The 16,115-nt window shown below is 43.4% G+C and overlaps 1 long non-coding RNA gene across 1 annotated transcript in view; it reads right to left on the reverse strand.

Moving 5' to 3' along the window:
* Nucleotides 1-231: 231 nt before the first annotated feature.
* Nucleotides 232-16,115, reverse strand: part of LOC117313759 (uncharacterized) — an 82,659-nt gene continuing 66,775 nt past the window's right edge. The window contains exon 4 of the long non-coding RNA XR_012323910.1: nucleotides 232-479. This is a non-coding gene — a long non-coding RNA (uncharacterized lncRNA). The remainder of the gene's footprint in view (nucleotides 480-16,115) is intronic.

The raw sequence follows: 16,115 nt of genomic DNA on the forward strand, positions 1-16,115 counted from the left end.
TTACCCCGTGGGGCTGGGAAGCTCAGGTTGGGACCACCTGGTATCTATCACTCATCTGGTAATTAATCACTGATTATCTTCTGTCATTTCTTCTATTGTTGTCCCTTAACAGCATGAAAGGACTGCATCTGGCCCTTCTTTGTAAACCGCATGCTACCTTGCTTAGGGCTTTAGAATATTAGCATCTCCCCAAAAAAGGAAGAAACAAAAAAACCAAAAACGATGTATTTCATGTTTGGCTATATATACTACAATTGTATCCAGGGGAGAACAACACAATGAAAGAATATTTGCAGTAAAATAGACCAGTATTGTAAATAGGCGACAAACTCAGAAGTTACCCTTTGGGGAAGGAAAGTGAGTCAACAAAACAATTAATTTCCAGAGGTGGTAAAGAGACTTGAAAATAAATACTTGCCTTCTTAAGTTCACCAGGATGTGATTCCATTGGATTGCTCTGCCTGGGGCCTCCTGGAAGGCTGTTAGGAGGAAATGTTGAAAATGAGTCTGATTTAACCACAAGCAGACAAACTGGGGATTTGGAGTGATGGTAAGGTCTTAATGAATCAGACACAACTCTGCCTTCCTCAAGAGTATGTGACTCTTCCTTTTTCCAAAACGCCACTTAAAGCTCTTGTCCTCCTGGAAGCCATCCCTGGTGGTGATTACTACCACCCCACCCCCACCTGATTCTGATCACATTTTATTTTGAACTCTCTTAGCAATATGGACTCACTGCATGTTGCTTTGAAATTGCTACTGAAGCTTTTTCAAGCGGGTATGTGGGTGTGGGTGTGGATGTGAGTGTGTGTATGTGTGTGTTTGGGAAGGCACGCTTCTTCCCTCCAAAAAATAGCTCCCCACCCACCTGTGACAAAGACCTAAAGCTTGCCTATGATAATTTCTTTGATGACCTTGTTTATGCCAGGCATCTTCTTTCAACATGCCAGTGACAGTAAGCTGTTATCCATCATTAATCTGTTGGTGCCCCTTCCTGCCCTTTGCTGATGATATTCAAAGAGTACTGCTAGCACTGCTTTGGAGAGTTCCACCAAGGAAATTCCAAGGAAATCTTTTGACTACTGATGACTCCAGAAAAGATGCAAAAAGCAAGGTTTTAGGTTGTTGTTTTACTTGTTCCAATGACTTATTAGATTTAGCTAATTACACAGCTTATCAAAATAAAAGATCTTCTGTGTGCCATGTGATGGTCTATCCCATCATTCATGCCTGATTGAATAACATGGTTAAAATCCAAGGAGCTCCTCCTCTAATGAAGTTCCTGCTCTGTCCGTTGCTACGGCAACTTAGGGCCATGGTCCAAGATGACAGCAAATATATTAAATATTGCAGCAAATCCATTTTCTCCCTGCTTTAGTGACCTCAGAGCCAAGACTGTATTTGACAGTGTACAAGTATAGAAGAAGTATTGTGCCTGCGATTTTTTTTCTTTTTCAACATGGAAACCAATCACATTTATATTCACAAGCACAGTGTCATCCATGTAGCAGGCACTGAAAAAATACTTGAGGGAAATTAGTTATACATGATGCATTAACTACACACATATATTGTCGCTTTTTCCTGAGACCCCACCAAAATGACGGTAAAAGAATTAAAAAGGAGTATGTTCACATAGATGAAGAAAATGGGACATGATACCACAGTAAGCAAGTGATTTCTGCTTTTTTTTCAGCTTTTTTTTTTCAGATTTTTTAAAATTGTGGTAAAATACACACAACATAAAATTTACTATTTTAGTCATATTTAAGTGTACAGTTCAGTGGCATTTAGTACATTCACATTATTGTGCAACCATCATCACCATCCATCTCCAGAACTTTCTCATCATCCCAAACTGAAACCCTGGAGCCATTAAATAATAATTCCCTATCCCCCCTCCCTCAGCCCATGGTAAACCCTATTCTATTTTTTGTCTCTACATCTTTGACTACCCTAAGTAGCGGAATATAAGTGGAATCAGATAATATTTGTCCTGTTGTCACTGGCTTATTTCACTTAACATAATGTCTTTAAGGCTTAGCCATGTTATAGCATGTGCCAGAATTTCATTCCTTTTTTATCCCCTACAAAATCAGACTATATTTCATTTTCAGCTTTACTGAGGAAAAACTGATACAATCTTATTCCTTTTTGAGGCTGAATAATATTCCACTGTATGGATATTACTACCCTTTGTTTATCCATTCATCCATCAATGGACATTCTGGCAGTTTCCACCTTTTGGCTATTGTGAATACTGCTGCCATGAACACTGGTGTGCAAATATTTATTCAAGTCCCTGCTTTCAAAACTTTTGTGTATATACCCAGAAGTGGAACTGCTGAATCAAATGGTAATTCTACGTTTAACATTTTTGAGGAAACATTATTTTCCGCAGCAGCTGCACCATTTCACATTCACACCAACAATGTGCAAGGGTTCCAATTTCTCCATATCCACCCCAACACTGTTAGCTTTTGTTTTGGGTTTTTTTTAATAATAAGCCAGCCTAATGGGTATGAAGTGGCATTTCATTGTGGTTTTGATTTGCATTTCCCTGATGGTTGGTGGTGTGCAGCAGCTTTTTATGTGCTTATTGGCATTTATTCTGTTCCTTTTTAAAAGATGGAAAGCGGAGGAATGGTAACATCATAGCAGAGCAAGGGAGGGGGAGTGGGGAAGGGGGTTACAGGTGAGAAGCAAACTGACTGACCCACAAAACCTCTGAAAAATTTGGCCCATGATAAAAGGATGGAACACAGGGCTTCCCTGGTGGCGCAGTGGTTGAGAGTCCGCCTGCCAATGCAGGGGACATGGGTTCGTGACCCGGTCCAGGAAAATCCCACATGCCGCGGAGTGGCTGGGCCTGTGAGCCATGGCTGCTGAGCCTGCACGTCCGGAGCCTGTGCTCCGCAACGGGAGAGGCCACAACAGTGAGAGGCCCACATACCGCAAAAAAAAAAAAAAAAAAGGATTGAACACAGTAAGGATCAGAGCTGAAAACATCCTCTGCCCCAGAAGCCAAGCAGTTACTCTTTACCCAGGCAGGAGAATGGAAGCTTGATCCCTGGCGGATCTGAACTGGGGAGGCCCTAGATTCCAGTACAACTGGCACAGTAGCCAGCAGGAGTGAGGTAAGGTCTGGAAATAGGGAGACTCAGCGAGAGTGCATCCTGAGCAGTGGGAACCCCAGTCCTCTTCCTCGACTCTGCTCCCCAAATGCAGGCAACATGTGTTACCCCTAGACAGCAGATGAGAAGATTCTTCTCCTAAGAAACTGAACTGCCCCAGAGGAAGAAAACCATAGATAATAACATCTGGAGTTCCCCTAACAAAACAGCAAGACCCCCACCAAAAACCCAACAGTAAAGGCTTCCACTTGATAAGTTCTGTATGTACACATAGGGCTTACAGTTAGGTCTTTCTTTTGCCTTTTTTAATTGAAATATAGTTGATTTACAGTGTGTCAGTTTCAAGTGTACAGCAAGGTGATTCAGTTATATATATGGAAAAGAATTTTTATATATGTATATATTTATGTATATTTATGTTCTTTTTAAATTTTCCATTATAGGTTATTACAAGATACTAATTTTAGTTCCCTGTGCTATAAGTAGGTCCTTGTTGGTTATCTATTTTATATATAGTAGTGTTTATATTTTAATCCCAAACTCCGAATTTATCCCTCCCCCCTCCAATTAGGTCTTGTGCCTTACTCTAAAATATGAAGTGATAACTAAGGGTCATCAGACACTGGAGGAAAGCCCCCATCATGAAAGACAGAGAGCAAAACAAACCACCCCGCAAAAAAAAATTGGATCAGCAAGAAACAGATCATGCCAGAAACAGAAGAAAGCTTCAAATAAAAATTACAATTAATACTCCTAGAGAGTTCAGAGAAGATATCACATCCATCAATTTTTTATTTTTCTTTTAATTTTATTTATTTATTTTTGGCTGTGTTGGGTCTTCGTTGCTGTGCGCAGGCTTTCTCTAGCTGCGGCGAGCGGGGGCTACTCTTCATTGCAGTGCGCAGGCTACTCAATGCGATGGCTTCTCTTGTTGCGGATCACGGCCTCTGGGCGCATAGGCTTCAGTAGTTGTGGCTCGCGGGCTCTAGAGAGCAGGCCCAGTAGTTTTGGTGGATGGGCTTAGTTACTCCGTGGCATGTGGGATCTTCCCAGACCAGGGCTCAAACCCGTGTCCCCTGCATTGGCAGGCGGATTCTTAATCACTGCGCCACCAGGGAAGTCCCATCAATTTTTTAAAAGCAGTATATTATCAAAAATAAAAAGAGCCCTTGGAAATCAAAAGTGATCATCAATGTTAAAAAGTTAATAGACAGGTTGGAAGTAATAAAAAGGCAAAATGATGGAAAATAATAAGGATAGTATAAGGATAAAATATTTAGGGAATCATTTAAATTCAACATCCAAATAAGAAAACAGAGGAGGAAAAGATTATCAAAGAAATAATTTAAGAAAAATTTCCTGGAACTGAAGGACCCAAGTCTCCAACTGAAAGCCTAATGAATGAAGAAGGATGAATGCCAAGTTTCAGCATACCAGGGATACAGAGAAGAACTAGAAGTGTCCAGAAAGATAAGTCACATACAAAGAAATAGGATTAAAAATGGCATTGGACTTCTCAAAAATGACCCTAAAAGCTAGAAGACAATGGAACAATGTCTTTAAGGGAAAATAATTTGCAACCTGAATTCTATATGGCCAAACGGCAAATCCAGAGTGAGGGTAGAAAAAAAGACATTTTCAAATAAGCAAGAACTCAAAAAAATATATCTCCCATGTATCATTTCTTAAAAAGCAACAGAAGGAGAAGTGTCACCAAAACCAGGAAGTAAAGAAAGACCTGGGACCCAGGAAACAGGGGTTCCAACATAAAAGAAAAGAGAACTCCCAGAATAATAGTTATTATTTAATTTATCATTACTTTAGGTGAAAGGCATAAAGTAAAACCTGTCTGTACTGGAGGAGGAGGGCTTCAAGGAGGAAAGTTCCAGATAGAGGGGTATACACACTTGAGCATGAAAAACTATTGATAGGACATGAAAGTTCTAATTAGAAAGAAAAGGACAGGTACATAGAAAATAATGCAAGTAAAACAAACAAACAGGGACTTCCCTGGTGGCACACTGGTTAAGAAGCCGCCTGCCAATGCAGGAGACACGGGTTCGAGCCCTGGTCCAGGAAGATCCCACATGCCGCAGAGCAACTAAGCCCGTGAGCCACAACTACTGGGCCTGCGCTCTAGAGCCCGTGAGCCACAACTACTGAGCCTGTGTGCCACAACTACTGAGGCCCACACTCCTAGAGCCCGTGCTCTGCAACAAGAGAAGCCACTGCAATGAGGAGCCTGCGCACCGCAACGAAGAGTAGCCCCCGCTCGCTGCAACTAGAGAGAAGCCTGCGCCCAGCAGTGAAAATGCAACGCAGCCAAAACAAATTAATTAATTAAATAAATAAATTTATTTTTTTAAAAAAAGCAATCAAATATTATCAACTCCAGTAAAAACAAAAATGTATACAAGGAAGGAAATGTAATCACAGTATACTTTTTGGCTTTGCAATGGACAATAATTACATAAACATAATATGATATCAATAAATATTGATTATAGGGGTTTGCAGGAAAAGATAGAAGGCAAGTAACTGACAGACATTTTAATCTCAGATAACACCAAGTCAGTAAGTGATTTCTATAATTGATAAATCAAGAAACAGTATCAGTATTTTATTTTGATATGTAGCAATAAATATCTTGATGGTTGAAATTGAAAACTTTTGGGTAAATGATGGCCTAACGGGTCTTCTCTGACTTAGATTCTTTTTTGTGGAAATAGTGTAGACTCATTCTTTTTTTTTAATTGAAGTATAGTTGATGTACAATATCATATAAGATACAGGTGTACAATATAGTGATTCACAATTGTTAAAAGTTATACTCCATTTATAGTTATTATAAAATACTGACTATACTCCCTGTTTCATACAGTGCATCCTTGTAGCTTATTTTATACATACTAGTTTGCATCTCTTAATACCCTATCCCTGTATTGCCCCTCCCCCCTTGCCTCTCCCCACTGATAACCACTAGTTTGTTCTCTAAATCTCTGAGTCTGTTTCTTTCTTGTTATATTCACTAGTTTGTGGTATTTTTTAGATTCCACATACAAGTGATATCATACAGTATTTGTCTTTCTCTGTATGACTTATTTCACTTAGCATAATGCCCTCCAAGTTCATCCATGTTGTTGCAAATGTCAAATTTTCATTCTTTTTTATGGCTGAGTAATATTCCATTGTGTGTGTGTGCACACACGCGTGTGTGTGTTTGTGTATATCACATCTGCTTCATCCATTCATCTGTTGATGGACACTTAGGTTGCTTCCATATCTTGGCTATTGTAAATAATGCTGCTATGAACACTGGGGTGCATGTATATTTTTGAATTAGTGGTTTTGTTTTTTCAGATATATACCCAGAAGGGGAATTGCTGGGTCATATGGTAGTTCTATTTTTAGTTTTTTGAGAAACCTCCATACTGTTTTCCAAAATGGCTGTACCAATTTACATTCCCAACAGCAGTGTACAAGGGTTTCCTTTTCTCCACATCCTCACCAACATTTGTTATTGGTGTTCTTTTTGATGATAGCTATTCTGACAGCTATGAGTTGATATCTCATTGTGGTTTTGATTTGCATTTCCCTGATGATTAGTGATGCTAAGCATCTTTTCATGTGCCTGTTGGCCATCTCCATTTCCTCTTTATTAAAATGTCTATTCAGATCTTCTGCCCATGAAAGATACTGAAGACAACACAAACAGATGGAAAGATATATCTTGTTCTTGGATTGGAAGAATTAATATTGTCAGAATGGCCATACTACCCAAGGCAAACTACAGATTCAATGCAATACCTATCAAAACACCAATGGCATTTTTCACAGAACTAGAACAAATAGTTTTTAAATTTGTACGGAAACACAAAACACCCCGAATAGACAAAACAATCTTGAAAAAGAAGAATAGAGTTGGAAGAATCATGCTCCCTGACTTCACACTATACTACAAAGCTACAGTAATCAAAACAGCATGATACTGGCACAAAAACAGACACGTAGCTCAGTGGACACAATAGACAGCCTAGAAATAAACCCATGTACTTACAGTCAATTAATCTATGACAAAGTAAGAAAGTATATACAATGGAGAAAAGACAATCTCTTCAATGAGTTGTGCTGGGAAAACTGGACAGCTACATGCAAAAGAATGAAATTAGAACATTCTCTAACACCATAAACAAAAATAAACTCAAAATGGGTTAAAGACCTAAATGTAAGGCCAGAAACCATAAAACTCCTAGAAGAAAACAGTAAAACATAGGCAGAACACTCTTTGACATAAATCATAGCAATATTTTTTTGGATCTGTCTCCTAAAGCAAAGGAAATAAAAACAAAAATAAACAAATGGGACCTAGTTAAACTTAAAAGCTTTTGCACAGCAAAGGAGACTACTAACAAAATGAAGAGACAACCTACTGAATGAAAGAAAATATTTGCAAATGATATGACCAATAAGAAATTAATATCCAAAATATATAAACAGCTCATACAACTCGACATCAAAAAAACATTCTTTACCAGGTTCCCAGAGTCAGTATGGAAGAATAATAGTTAAGAGTACACATTCTGGATTCAGATGGCCTGAGTGCTCAGCTTGACTCTGCCACTTCTTATTAGCTGGGTGAATTGGGGCAGGTTAATGCACCACTTTGCCTCAGTTTCCCCATATGTAAAATAGGAAACATAACAATACCCACCTGACAGGATTACTGTGAGAATTAAATAATGCACGTAAAGCACTTAGCATTCTTCCGGGCACACTGTACACATTCATAAAGTGTTAGTGATCATTACTATCATCCCCTAGTATGATTCTATCAGGATATGCCACCCCCGCCATCTTTCAGTGCCCTTCTGAAAAGGTCACTATGATAGAGTGACAGGTGAAAGAAACAGAACAGGTAAGTGGAATTCAGCTCCTACTCCTCAGTTAGAAATAGCTAAGTCCTAAATGCAAAGCTCTACAGGCTTGGTGTCTTCCTCCACCTTGTTCTTTCCTGCTTGGGACAAGAACTGAAGACAATTTGGAGTAATACTATAAGGAGCAGTTAACAACAGGAGCCTGAAGTCAGACAGACCAGGTCAAATACTTGCTTCCCACCTATTAATCACATGAGCAGAGGCTAATTACCTGACTCTATGGGCTGAATTGTGTCCCCTCAAAATTTGTTTGTTGCAGTCCTAACCCTCAGTACCTCAGAATGTGACTGTATTTGGAGACAGGCGATGAAGTGTGATGAAGGTAAAATGAGGTGATGAAGGTAAAATGAGGTCATGTGGGAGGCCCTAATCCTATAGGACTGGTGTCCTTCTAAAAAGAGGAGATCAGGACACAGACACACACAGAAGAAAGACCATGTGAGGACACAGGGAGAAGACAGCCATCTACAAGCCAAGGAGGGAGGCATCGGAAGAAACCAACACTGCCAACACCTTATCTCGAGCGTCCAGCCTCCGGAACTGTAGGAAATAAATTTCCGTTGTAAAAGCCACTCAGTCTGTGGTAGCTTTTTATGGCAGCCCAAGGTGACTGACACACCTGATCTCAGTTTTCTAGAAGGTAAAATAGGAATATACCTCATGAGCTAATTGTGAGGATTAAAATGTGTAGAAAAGTACTTACGACAGTGCTTGGCATACAATATGTGCTTAATAAATTGTAGGCTAGTATGATTATTGTGTTATTATTATTATTATTAAAACACAATTGGGACTTCCCTTGTGGCACAGTGGATAAGACTCCGTGATCCCAAAGCAGGGGGCCCAGGTTCCAGCCCTGGTCAGGGAATTAGATCCCACATGCCTGCCACAACTAAGAGTTCATATGCCACAACTAAGGAGCTGGCAAGCTGCAACTAAGGAGTCCGCCTGCCACAACTAAGGAGCCCACGTGCCACAACTAAAGAGTCAGCAAGCCACAACCAAGGAGCCCTGGAGCCACAACTAAGGAGCCCGCCTGCTGCAACAAAGACCCAGTGCAACCAAATTAATTAATTAATAATTTTAAAAACACAATTACTCTGATCTTTCCACAGTAACAGAAGAAAAGAGAGATGCTGAATGACCAATTCAGCCAAAATTGTTGAAGCTGTTACAGTGACTTCATAATTCACCTTCATGTCTTTAGTCTTGCCCTCTTCAATCCACCTCCACAGTGCTGCCAGAACATTCTTTCTAGAATAAAAATCTGGCTCTGATATCCAGTAGCCAAAAATGGCCTCAAACAATTCCTCCCTTCCCTCCCTATATGTGTGTGCCTCTCCTCCTATCAGAGGTGGGCCCCATGTCCCCTCTCTGTGAATCTGGGCTGTGCCTGTGACCACTTTGACTAGAATAATACTACAGAGGGGCTTCCCTGGTGACGCAGTGGGTGGGAGTTCGCCTGCCGATGCAGGGGACGTGGGTTCGTGCCCCGGTCCGGGAAGATCCCACATGCCGCGGAGCAGCTGGGCCCGTGAGCCATGGCCGCTGAGCCTGCGCGTCCGGACCCTGTGCTCCGCAACAGGAGAGGCCACAACAGTGAGAGGCCCGTGTACCGCAAAAAAAAAAAAAAAAAAAAAAAGAATACTACAGAGGAAACAACATCTTGGGACTTCCAAGTCCTCACATTAAAAAGGCCTGGCAGCTACTGAGCCACCAAGAAGAACAGGCTACTCTGCAAGAGAAAGTGGTCATGGGCAAAGGCCCAGATAGAAGAAGAGAGAGGAGAGAGGTTACATGGAGGAACATCGAGGTGGCAGACATCCAGCCCCTCCTCACTGCTACTGCATGAGAGAGTCCAAGCCAGACCAGCAGAGGAACCACCCAGCTGAGCCCCAGCCAACCCACGAAATCATGAAATATAATAAAGTGCATTGGTTAAGCCAGTCACTTTGGGGTGGTTTTCTATGCAGCAAAAGGTAACTGAGACACTGATCATGACACTGCTCTACTTCAAAATCCTTGGATCTCATAACCAAATTTCCATCACCTTCCCAAGCTGTGTGGCTGGGGCAAGTTACATAATCTCTCTGTGCATCATTTTTACCATCTATAAAGTAGAAGTAATAACAATAATACCTTCCTCAAAGGATTGCCCTGAAGATGAAGAAACAATATACATAAGACACTTGGAACAGTATGGCATACAATAAGTGCTCAATATGAGTTAACCATCATCATTAGATGCCATATATTATGACATATAATAATGGTTAATATGAGTTAACCATCATCATTATCCTCCTCCTCATTCTTACTTTTTTTATTTTTTATTTTTTTGGCTGCATTTGGGTCTTCATTGCTGCGCGCGGCTTTTTTCTCTAGTTGTGGTGAGCGGGAGCTCCTCTTCATTGTGGTGCGTGGGCTTCTCACGGCGGTGGCTTCTCTTGTTGCAGAACACGGGTTCTAGGTGTGCCAGGCTTCAGTAGTTGCGGCGCATGGGCTCAGTAGTTGTGGTACACAGGTTCTAGGGCACACGGGCTTCAGTAGCTGTGGCTCGCGGGCTCTAGAGCGCAGGCTCAGTAGTTGTGGCGCACGGGCTTAGCTGCTCCGCGGGGTGTGGGATCTTCCTGGGCCAGGGATCGAACCCATGCCCACTGCATTGGCAGGAAGATTCTTAACCACTGCACCACCACGGAAGTCCCACCCTCGTTAGTCTTGCCTCACCCTCCTCCAGGCTGCTCCCTAACCACTCCCCATTTGCACTCTAGGACACGGTCACACTAGAATACTTTTTTCAGCCAACACGTCACACTTCACAACTCTTGACCTTTGTATATTCCATTCCTTCTGCCTGGAATGTTGTTCACCTGCCTTGCCTGCCTGGAAAATTGCCATGTCCTCCTATGAAGCCTTCTTGGATCTCCAGTCAGTGAAGCACCTGCCCTGTGCCCCTCAGAGAGCCTAGTGCTTATCTCTGTGGAAGGGCTTCCCATACTCTGCCACCTGTGTGGCCCTGTCCATCTCCCCAGCTGGACTCTGAATGAGTCCTTCCTTTAAGGACAGAGCCCATGCTTGATCCATGTGCCAGCAGAGCATGGCTCATAGTAAGCTTTTAATACATGTTTCCAGAAGAGAAGGAGCCGGTTTTTAGAACACTGGTTCTCAACAAGAGTGGGGAGCAGGAAGGGGGACATTTGGCAATGCCTGGAGACATTTTTCGTTGTCACACAACTGGGAGAGTGCTACTGGCATCTAGTGGGTAGAGGCCCAAGATGCTGCTAAACACGGGACAGCCCCTGAGACAAGGAATTATCCAGCCCCAAACGCCACTAGTGCTGAGGTTGAGAAAGCCTGTTTTACAGGATCATCACCTATGAGAGAGAGAGAGCGAGCACTGAATGCACACATACTCAGTGGCCTAGATGCACATTCCCACCCTGTCCCAGCTCAGCCCTCTCTCAGCACCTCTGGGAGCTGCGGGTACCAGGAAAGGTACCAAGGATAAGTAAGGGCTTAAATCTGGGTACCTTCCTTCCTGCTCAACGAGATCCTGACCAAGAACCTTCTCTTGTCAGGATACTTTTCTCCGCATCCTATGGTCCCTTCCAGCCCTGACTGACGTTCTATGATTCTGTAATTATAGGTTGGTGCCTGCTGCTTCTTTCTTGGCTAAAAGATGTCAACACTGCAGGCTCTCTCACATGCCAAGAGAGGAAAAATCCCAGATAGGCTGGCCTGAGTCACTGAGAGCTCGTGTTACATCTGGATCACCCAGAACTCAGTGAATTCATGTGCCTGAGATGCAGGCAACCCACCCTGCCCAGGTAAGGGGCCTGCAGGCTGCAGAAGAAACAGGAGGCTGGGAAGGTGGCCCTTGAAGACTGTGTGGCTAACTCAGCTCTAATCTGAAGAGGGCTCTTTGTTTGTCGGTCAAAGTATGCTGTGTCTTTACCAGGAAGCAGGGAGACATCTGTGAAATCTGCTCCTTTGTCCCGAAGGATAAGAGTGGTAGGAGGGAGACGCAAGAGGGAAGAGATATGGGAACATATGTATATATATAACTGATTCATTTTGTTGTAAACCAGAAACTAACACACTATTGTAAAGCAATTATACTCCAATAAAGATGTTAAAAAAAAAAAAAGAGTGGTAGGAAACCTCACCCTGCAGGATTGCTTCTGAGAGAGACAGGTCCTGCAGAGAGGCGTGAGCAGAGCGGATGCTGGGGCTCCTCCGGGGGCTTGATTTTATTGTTTTTAATTGGCTTCAAGAGGAGGTCAGACGGTGTAGTGGTAAAAAGCCTCAGCTTTGACATCACACAGGCCTGAGTGTGAGTCCAGGTCTGTCACTTTCTGCGTGAGTCTGGTAAATGCCTTAGTCTTGACTAAGCAACTCTGAGTTGAGAACAATAATAGTATCCACGGGTTGTTCTGTGGATTAACTGATATAATGAAATCACAGGTTTAGCATACTGCACAGCCTAACTGCAAGTAGATGGCACTTGTTATTATGAAAGGATACTACAGACGCGTGAATAGCTGGGGAGTGTGATGAATCATACTGAAACTCTCACATCAACGCATATCCAGGTAGGATGCTGGTGAGTTATAATACTGAGAACTAACACTTTTATAGCTCTTACCATGTGCTTACAACTGTTCCAAGTGCTTTGCACATATTAACTCGATCCTCACAAAGACCCTGTGGGATGGGTATTTTATAGCTCCTGTTTTATAGATGGGACAATGAGATGCAGGACTGGTAAGGGGAGGACAAGGGTTTGGACAAAGGCAGTTTAGTTCCTGGATCCCTGCCCTTAGCAGTGCACACACTACCCTGAATGACGCCAGAGAATGGTAAGAAATGGGGAGGGCTCCCCAACCTGCCACAACACCTGCCCTGCTCCCAAACACCTTCTCTACCCCCAGACAGCTGAGCCCTGCAAACGCCCAGCAGGGAAGCACCTAGCTCTGCAAGGGACAGTCCAGAAGTGGCTGCAGGGACATGGGCAAGGGATGACACAAGGAGGCAGGAAGCAAATGAGATTTGGAAATGGGAAACTGGGACTCCATCTCAGCATCACCTGGTGACCATGGGTGAATCTGGGCCCAGATACATACATTCTCAGAGCTTTGTTTCTGTCCCTCTAAGAGAAGGGCTTAGACATGATCAAAATCCCTGCTAGCTCTAGAATGCTAGGTTCTTCTAGTTAGAAAAGGCTGCTGCTGGATCCTTGGCCAGATCCTATCCCGGGCGAAGAGCGTCCCCTGGCGGGCAGTTCCAAGAATGTCCCAGAGCATTGGGTCGGGACTCCGAAAACCTGGTTCCTAGGGGCTGCTCTGCCCACATTCAGCTGTGTGGTCCCTGGCGAGGTGCTTCACCTCTCTGAATCTCAGAATTCTGATCAGTAAAATGACACATAAAAAACTAGCAACAGTGATGATATTTATAATAGCTAAGACTTTTTCCCCCCACATTTTTTCACCACTTTATTTTGAAATAGTAATGGGTTATAAACCAAGGTGAATGATAAATTTTAGAAGTGATGTATTTGTTCTGGGCACTCTAATAAGTTATAACGTTGCCTCTATTTTTCCTACATATATATTTGTCCTTCATGGGTTTTTTTGTTTGCTTCGTTTTTTGTTTGTTTGTTTGTTTGTTTTGCGGTACGCGGGCCTCTCACTGTTGTGGCCTCTCCCATTGCGGAGCACAGGCTCTGGACGCGCAGGCTCAGCGGCCATGGCTCACGAGCCCAGCCACTCCGCAGCATGTGGGATCCTCCCGGACGGGGGCACGAATCCGTGTCCCCTGCATCGGCAGGCAGACTCTCAATCACTGCGCCACCAGGGAAGCCCTGTTTGCTTGTTTTGATTTCAGTTTGGGGGAATTTATTTAGTTGCGATATGAACAATTTCTTACCACAAGAAGAATTTAATTGTGGTGAGATCTATTCTCTAAACAGGTTTTCAACTGTACAACACAGTGTTGTTAACTATAGGGGCTATGTTGTCTAGAACTTATTCATCTTGCATAACTGAAATTTTATACCCACTGATTTAGCCAAGACTTTTTGAGCATTTATGACGTGATAGGCCCTGTTCTAATATTATATATATTTACTTAATCCTCCACATAACCACATAAGAAAGTTCAGAAGGACTGCACAGCTTACTACATTAATCCACAAGAGACTACACCAATTAGAAAAGTCTACAATAATGACATTTGTAAGGTGATTTACATTTGATAAACATGACCCCATTGATCCACACAACCACCCCTGAGATCAACGTTGTCATACTCGTTTACAGCAGGGAGACAGAAGATCACTCAGTCAACAAATATTTGCCTACGTGTGCGGAGCCCTGTGCCAGGCCCTGGGGGAGAACAGGAGCAGGGCGCTCACGGGCCACGTCCCCTCAGCATCCTCTGTCTGGCAGGAAAGGGAGACATTCATCCTGTACTCGTGGGATGAGTTTGCTCTGTGGAAAAATCTAGGAGCCATAGGAGCTTCACTTGGTCTGGGAGGGGAGCAATGGCAAGAACCAGTCCACCCAGGGTCACATGCCCCCAAGTTTTGTGTGTTGCCTCATCATGGGACCCAGCACACTGTTTACAGACCTGTTTGTCCACCCCTGGCTTCCGAGTTAGTATCTGAGCCCCTTAGGAAGAGTGCCTGTGTCCTAATCACCTTCATAAACCCACCACCCAGCAGAGGGGCTGGCAATATGGTGGCTGCTCAATAAATATTTGCCCAGCGAAAGCCCAACTCCTCTTCCATGCCCACACGCCCTCCCTCCTTTCGTTCCCTGGGCCTTCCTCTCCTTCACAATAATCCACAGAGATTAGGACAGTGGCTCCCTAGCCCAGGCCCTGACCATAATTCTCCAACCCAGAGGAGTTACACAATGTTAACTATTCCAAGTATAATAGAATAAAAGTGTTGGGGGAGGCGGGCAGGGGGAGGGGCCAACAGTTTTCAGACACTTACTCTGTGCTGAGCTTTCTGTCTTTATTACCGTAAATCTCATAACAAGCCTGGGAGGTAGGTAGTAGGTGGCAGGGCTGGGATTTGCATGCGGGCAGCCTGGCTCCACACTCCTGTACTCATGTTCACCACATTCTGCTGCCCCATCACTCTTTTCCCTAAGCTTCAGTGAGTGGCCTGTGCTATTCTCAGCCAAGGACAGACCTCAAAGATGGTCATTCAGACTTCTTCCCTTCCACACTCCAACCTTCCTAGAATCAGAAGATACTTCTGGAAGCTCCAGCCTCACTTTCTGAAGGCTACAAAGCATCTTCCCAGGATTTCCCACTTCCAGTTTCTAGCCTCTTGTTCCTGAAGACACCCTGAAGGACACATGGATATAGGTACAGTCCACTGGGTTGAACCAACCAAAGAAATTGACACCTGAAAGATATCATTCTCTACCTGCTCACCTGGGTAATAAAATCAGTGAGGATAATAACAATAGAAACAACAATGTGTATCCTTGACTGAGCTCTTAGTTGGTGCTGGCCTTCAGCTGCGCCCTTGTCAAATTTCATCTCATTTAATCCTCACAACAACCTTCAGAGGTATGTACTACTTGATTTCCATCAGGTAAGCTTCTTGAGAACAGAGCTATATTGGTTTGGGCCTTCCAGGAAGCTGACAGCAAGACAGAATTAGACATGCAAGAGACTTATTGGGAGACACATCTCTGAAGGATAAAGGGGAAGGAGAAGGGGGAGGCAGGAAAGCCTCTGACCCTGATCAGGTCTGACACCCACGGAGAGAGAGGGGGACAGAAGGATTGGGCAAGAAGAGCCCAGGCTGCAGTGGCCTACACCCTCATTGCAGCCTCAGTATTAACAGGGTGGTGCAGTGGAGGGAGGCTAAAGTTAGCTTCTTTGCAGCTCTTAAGAGTTTCTCTCCTAAAGTTGCTCTGAACAGCGTGATCCCATGGCTGTCACAGAAAACTGTGTTCCCTGCTGACTCCCCAGCACCTAGAATAGTGCCTAGCCCAATGCATTCAATAAATACTTATTGAATCTACCT

This window comes from Tursiops truncatus, chromosome 10, assembly GCF_011762595.2.
Source record: "Tursiops truncatus isolate mTurTru1 chromosome 10, mTurTru1.mat.Y, whole genome shotgun sequence".
Taxonomy (NCBI): domain Eukaryota; kingdom Metazoa; phylum Chordata; class Mammalia; order Artiodactyla; family Delphinidae; genus Tursiops; species Tursiops truncatus.